The 6,295-nt window shown below is 63.1% G+C and overlaps 1 protein-coding gene across 2 annotated transcripts in view; it reads right to left on the minus strand.

Annotated features, from left to right (window-relative positions):
* Positions 1 to 6,295, minus strand: part of ARID3A (AT-rich interaction domain 3A) — a 53,662-nt gene that overhangs the window by 21,419 nt on the left and 25,948 nt on the right. The gene's annotated exons all lie outside the window — the stretch shown is intronic.

Below are 6,295 nucleotides of genomic sequence, written 5' to 3' on the forward strand. Positions count from 1 at the left end.
AAAAAAAAAAAAAAAAAAAAAAAGAAAAGAAAAAGAAATCTATTCTCCCACAGTCCCGGAGCCCGAAAATCCAAAATCAGTGTCTCTGCAGGGTGGTGGCTCGTGCCTGTAATCCCAGCGCTTTGGGAGGCGGGGGAATGGCTTGAACCCGGGAATTCAACACCAGCCTGGGCAACAGAGTGAGACCCCATCTGTACAAAAATACAAAAAGTTACCCAGGCCGGGAGGCTTGTGCCTATAGTCCCGGCTACTCGGGAGGCTGAGGGGGGAGGACTGCTTGAGCCCGGGCAGTGGAGGCTGCAGTGAGCCGAGACCACGCCACTGCACTCCAGCACGGGGGACACAAAAGGTGTCTGCCGGGCTGCGTTCCCTCTCAAGTCTCCAGGGGAGGAGCCCTCCTGCCTCCACGGCTTCCGGGGGGTCCAGGTTCCTGGGCTCGTGGCCGCCTTGCTCCAGCCTCAGCCTGTCTTCGTGGAGGACACGTCCTGTCGTGTCTGTCGGTGATTTTGTCGGTGTGAACATCACAGAGTGACTCACACACCCCCCTCACGGGGGAAGCCTCCCACACACCCAGGCACCAGGCACGGCGCGGCGCTCCTAGGCTATAAATCCGCGGCTGCGCTGGATCCTGTAGGCAACGGGGACCCGGTGGTGAGCGTTTGTGCGTCGAACACATCTGAACACAGGCGAGGTGAAGAAGAAACACAGAATTCTCATGCTGTGGGGCCGCCGTCCTCCGTGCGGTCTGAGGTTGACCCAAGCGTCAACACGTGACTGTCCGTAAGAAGCCTGTTTCCAAATGAGGTCCCCAGCAGAGGTGCCGAGAATCCAGTACTCGAATCTAACTACTTCTTTTCTTTCCTTCCTTCTTTTTTTTTTTTTTTAGACGGAGTCTCGCTCTGTCCCCAGGCTGGAGTGCGGGGGCGCGACCTCGGCTCACTGCAGCCTCCGCCTTCCGGGTTCAAGCGATTCTCCTGCCTCAGCCTCCCGAGTAGCTGGGACTACAGGCGCCCTCCACCACGTTGGTCAGGATGGTCTTGATCTCCTGACCTTGTGATCTGCCCACCTCAGCCTCCCAAAGTGCTGGGATTACAGGTGGAAGCCACCGTGCCCGGCCTTTTTTGTCTGTTTTTAGAGACAGGGCCTCACTCTGTCAACCAGGCTGGAGTGCAGTGGTACAATCATAACTCACCACAGCCTCAACCTCCTGGGCTCAAGGGATCCTCCTGCCTCAGTTGCCCAAGTGGCTGGGACCACAGGCACCCGCCATCACACCCGGCTAAGTTTTACATTTTCTTTTGTAGAGATGGGGTCTTGCTACGTTGTCCAGGCTGGGCTCGAACTCCTGGGCTCCCTCGATCCTCCCATGTCGCCCTCTCAAAGTGCTGGGGTGACAGGCGGGAGCCACCGGCTGTGGCTTCACCTTTTATCCTCCTTGGGGGACACAGTTTAACCTAGACAGTGCCTGCCTGACTCACACAGCCAATCACTGCAAATAATCAGCACGCCTCCGGGGCTGTCCTGAGGGTCTGACAGGAGCCCATTTGCCCCAAGAACTGGCTCTGTTTTGCAGCTGGGGAAACCGAGGCACAGTGGTGCGTGTGGGGCCCAGGGCCTCCTCCTGGTTCCCATCCTGGTCCTCCTGCTGGCTTCCCCTTACCTGGACCCTGGGGTCTCCGCCTCCAGCTACGAAATGAGCCACTGACAGCCTCTGCCTGCCGGGGTGGTGGCCGGGGAAGACCGTCAGGCCCGGAATGTCTTCCAGAGGGGAAAGGGATTCCATCCGGGGTACAGGGGCCCGGAGGTCCCCCGGCCCTCCCCCACCAGGTTCTGGCGGGCAGGCAGGGGCAGGCAGGGTGGGGGAACGCCGGCTGGGATAATTAGAAAGCAGAGTTCAGGCGGGGGCCAATTTGCTGAGGAGGAGCAGGGACAAATACCAGGCTGCAAATTAAGCTCGGGGGAATGTGGCTGGCTGGGCAATGGGGGGCCTTGAAACCACCAATTAGGCCTCGGCTGGGATGATCCATCATTAGGGCCCAGGAACGAGGCCCACGCCCAGCCCCTGCTGCGGGGAAATCCTGGGTGCTGGGGAGGCCGGCTGAGGGCCCGGCCACCCTGCAGCCATCCTGCCCCTCCCTGGGCCTCAGTTTCCCCATCTGTGTATTGGAGGCCAAGTGAGGGCTTCCAGGAAGGGGCTGGGGGGGCAGCCAGGAGTCCTGACCTCTGCCCTGGGTGGTCGGGCTGCCAGAGGTCCAGCTGCCTGGTCTTTGTCTCCGCCCCACCCCGGCCAGCGCCAGACTGGCCAGCCCGCATTCCTGCGCTGATTTATGGTGGCCGGGGAGGCCCAGTTTCCCCTTCAGCTGTGTGAGGGGTGTGGGGCCCGCAGGTAGACCTGGCTGGCCGGGCTGGCGGGTCCCATGAGCACAGGCACGCACACAGGGCCACACGCCAGGCCTCCTCCTCCGACAGCCGCCCCCTCCCCTCCCCTCTCTTCCTCCGAGATCCGGTCCATCACCCGAGTCGTGGATTTAGGGGTTTGTCTGGGGTTTTTGTCTGTTCTGTCCCCAGAATCTAGAATCAGGCTGAGCACACAGCAGTTGCCTAATAAATGCTTGTTACATGAACCTCGATTTCCTCAGCTGTAATTTCGGGCCAGGCAGGGCGGAGAGGGGGACAGAATGAGCTCGCCCCCGGAAGAGGCGCCTGAGACAGCAGGTACTGGGATGGAGAGGATTTCACCACTGGAGCTGTTCTGGGGCAAACACCCCCCACCCAAAACCGCAGAGCGGGACCCGATTTGGAAAAAGGGCGTTGGCAGATGATCACGGTGAATTCCGGTGGGTCCCGCATCCCACCGCAAAGAGACACGGAGACAGAGGCCCGGAGCCCCCAGAAGCCGGGGGAGGCAGAAGGTCCCTCCTGCGGCCCCTGGACGGAGCAAAGCCGTGCAGATGCCGGGATTTTGGACTTTGGGCTCCAGGACAGAGGGAGGACAGGTCTCAGCTGTCTCAAGTCCACTGTCTGAGGTCCTGCGTCACGGCAGCCCCCTAAGATGCGAATGCAGAGGCCAGCATGTCTCTGGGGACCAGGGGAAGGTCGTCCCCTCCGAGATTCTGACGCAGTGAACCCCCTTCCCCAGCACAGTCCCTACAAAAACCTCGCCACGCTTCCCGCCTCAGTTTCCCCACCGCTCAAGAAGAGTGTGTGAGAAGACATAGAAGCTTTACCCCAAGCACCTAGCACATTCCGGGTGGGGAAACCGAGGCTCAGGTCAGCCAACAGCTGCCCCGTGTGGGGCCAGGAAGGGTTGGGGGGGCAGGAGCCATCAACCCCCAAGCCAAACGGTGGGTGAATGAGGCCAGTGGAGAGGCACGGTCAGCCCCCCGTGGGGCCGGGGCACTGATGCGTGGCCGTAAAGGGAGGGCGGGTGGGGGGCCCAGCTGCTGGTGGGGGAGGCGTTTCTAATGGCTGTTGCTGTGGCTGGCCAACACAAAGCTGGCAGTAAAGGCCGCCTAGGCTTTATGGGTCTCTGGCCCCTGGTTCCGCTCCCCTGTGGCGGGGGGGGGGAGGGTGCCCTGCCCTGGCCAGCTGGCCTAGGCCCCAGGGATGGGAAAGCAGGGGGCGGTGTCCAGGCTGCCCATGGCGGTGTCCAGGCCCCCGCTGTGGGCAAGATCCCAGTCAAATTGCTGGGCCACAGCACACCCCATGGCAAACCCAGGCCTTGGTTCCCACCTGGGTCCTGTGGCTGAAACCCTGCCCCTCCCAAACATGGACCAGAAAGCTCTGAAATCAGCCGCCCAGGAGACACCCGCACGAGCCCTAAAATCGGGCAAAACCTCCGGAAACCCCCTCCCTGGGGCTGAGGGCCAAGATAAGGCGCCCTCCCCTCCCCTCCCCTCCCCACTGCCTGATTTCCCTGGGGCCGGCTCTCATCCGAAGGAGGCTCTGGAGACAACCCTCCGCTGAGACCACACCGCCCCTCCCATCAGCCCTGCCCTCTGCCCTGGCCGTTCCCTTCGTCTGGAACAGGCCTCAGCCCCTTCCCTTCGACTGGGTCCAACCGGGTCCAGGGTGGTCATTCCCTCCCGGGAGAGGAGCCCCGCCCGCCGCCCTCCCCGGACGGATAACGCAGCGGCCGCTCCCGCCTCCACGGACACCCTGCTGCCACCCACCTTTACCACCCACTGGCCTCACGAGCCTTCTGGCTCACGGACCTCAAAGCCCCCCAAGTCCTCGCACGGCCCCAGCTGTCTGGATTCACCAATGTGCCTCTCGTCTGTCCCGGGACACGGGGAATTCTCATCTCGTTCCCGGTGTCCAAAACCAGGCACACAGCAGTTGCTTAATAAATGCAAGTTAAGTGAACTTCCTTTCGAAGTTCGATCCCGTGAAATGGGGCGTGGCAGGGCTATGGGGCCGCACGGCAGGCCTGGGGTCTTTCCCCGAGGGGCCCTGTCCCCTCTGTCCACTTCCTGCTGTGGGACTGGAGGGTGTGGACTCCTAATAACCAAGGCTGGGCCGACCCTCCCGTTCTCAGCAGCACCTGCTTCGGAGAAGGGAAACTGAGGCACAGAGCGTGTGCAGCCAAGCCGCCCCCAGGTCCCCTAACCTCGCCCCTCCTGCCAGACCCTTCCCCGCTCAGCAGCTGGGGGGCTTTTCACAGCCGTCTGGGCACGACCCTCCCCTGGCCACAGGCTCCCAGGGCCCCCCATTCCTCTCCTGCTCCCTCCAATCCCGACACGTGAGTCTTCGGGGCTCTACTCGGGTGCAAGTTTAGGGTTGGGGTTTGTGCCATGGGGAGACCCCGGCTCCCTGCAGCCTCCACCTCCCGCCTTGGCCACTGGGGTCACAGGGGGGCCCCACCACGCCCGGCTAATTTTTGTATTTTTACAGAGACGAGGTCTCGCTGTATCGCCCAGGCCGGTCTCAAACGCCCGGCCTCAAGTGAACCTCCGGCCTCGGCCTCCCAAAACGCCAGCATGACCCTGAGCCTTGGCGGCTTTTTGAGTAAAACACACGTGCCCCCACCCAGGCCTCCTCCCAGCGCCCTGTTCCTTCTGCCTGGAATGCAGCCCCCAGGTCCCTGCAGGGCTCCTGCCTTCCCGCCCCAACCCCCAATGTCGCCTTCTGACGGCGCCCCCCGCCCTGCCCCCTGCCCCACAGCCCCTCTCAGCCTCCGACCCTCCTTCCTCTTTAGTTTTCTTCCCAGAACTCTGTACAACCGAGCTGGAGGACACACTCCGTGGCTCTGGGGTGGAGGCACCACGCTGTGGCTCCCGGTCCCAGAGGCTCCCCAGGCTCTGCACGGGGTGTGGGGGAGGCCTGGGGGGTGGGAGGTACCGGCCCACCTGCTGGTGAGGACGGGGTGGGGGACGGCCCTCTGGAGGGGGCACCTGTGAGCAGGGAGGGCAGCGGGGCTCAGGTGGTGGCGCCAGTGGGGGAGGGGAGGACAGGGCGCTAACCACCGCCCCCAAGCCCTCCGAGGGCAAACAGGAAATTCTTGTTTGTGGCGAAACGTTGATTATTTTCTCCACCCCACCTCCCACAGAAACAACTGCTCAGGGGGTCAGTGGACTTTGCTGGGGACCAGGATAACTCTCGGGGCCCCCTGGGAGGGGGGAGGGGGCCCCCCCGGCCGCCCGGACCCCTCTGGAACCAGGGCACTCGGCTCTGGCTTGGGACTCCCCTTCCCTAGCCCACTGGCTTGGCTCTGGGAGGTGGGAGGAAAGTCAGGAAAAGACCCCTGAGGTTTGCAGGAAATCCAGAGGGGAGAGCTGGCCAGGAGAGGAGGGGGCGGCGGGGGACAGTGCAGGTGGCCCCTCCCCAGCAGGGCTGGACAAGGCAGCTCCCAAGGTCACAGCAGGGCGGCGCCCAAGGTCACATCGCCTGGGCTGTGGTTTCCCGCTCAGTCCCCAGGAAGGCCCCACCTGGGCACTCCTGCCAGGTCCCAGCAGCTGCGGGGGACCCAGGGCGGTGTCCTTGGGCCCAGAGGCCCAGGCTGTAAAGAAACCGCCTGTCTGCAGGGCCCCCTGGGAGAACCTTTGCCCCCCAGGCCCCCTCCTGTCTCCCAGGAGGCTCCAAAGTCCAAGGGGCCCCACCTGGGGGATGAGGCCATGGAGGGGTGCAGGAGCTGGGAGGCACCTGACCCGACTGCAGCCCTGCGGACGCTCCCTTTGCCCACAAAATCCAGGGAAATCCGAGAAGTAAACCAAGTGTCTCCAGATCGGGGCCCGCTGAGCCCCGAGCCTCCAGGAAGGTGGGCCTGAGACTTGGCAGAGAGATGTCAGAAGAGACA

This window comes from Cebus imitator, unplaced genomic scaffold (genome assembly GCF_001604975.1).
Source record: "Cebus imitator isolate Cc_AM_T3 unplaced genomic scaffold, Cebus_imitator-1.0 Scaffold524, whole genome shotgun sequence".
In the NCBI taxonomy this organism is placed as follows: domain Eukaryota; kingdom Metazoa; phylum Chordata; class Mammalia; order Primates; family Cebidae; genus Cebus; species Cebus imitator.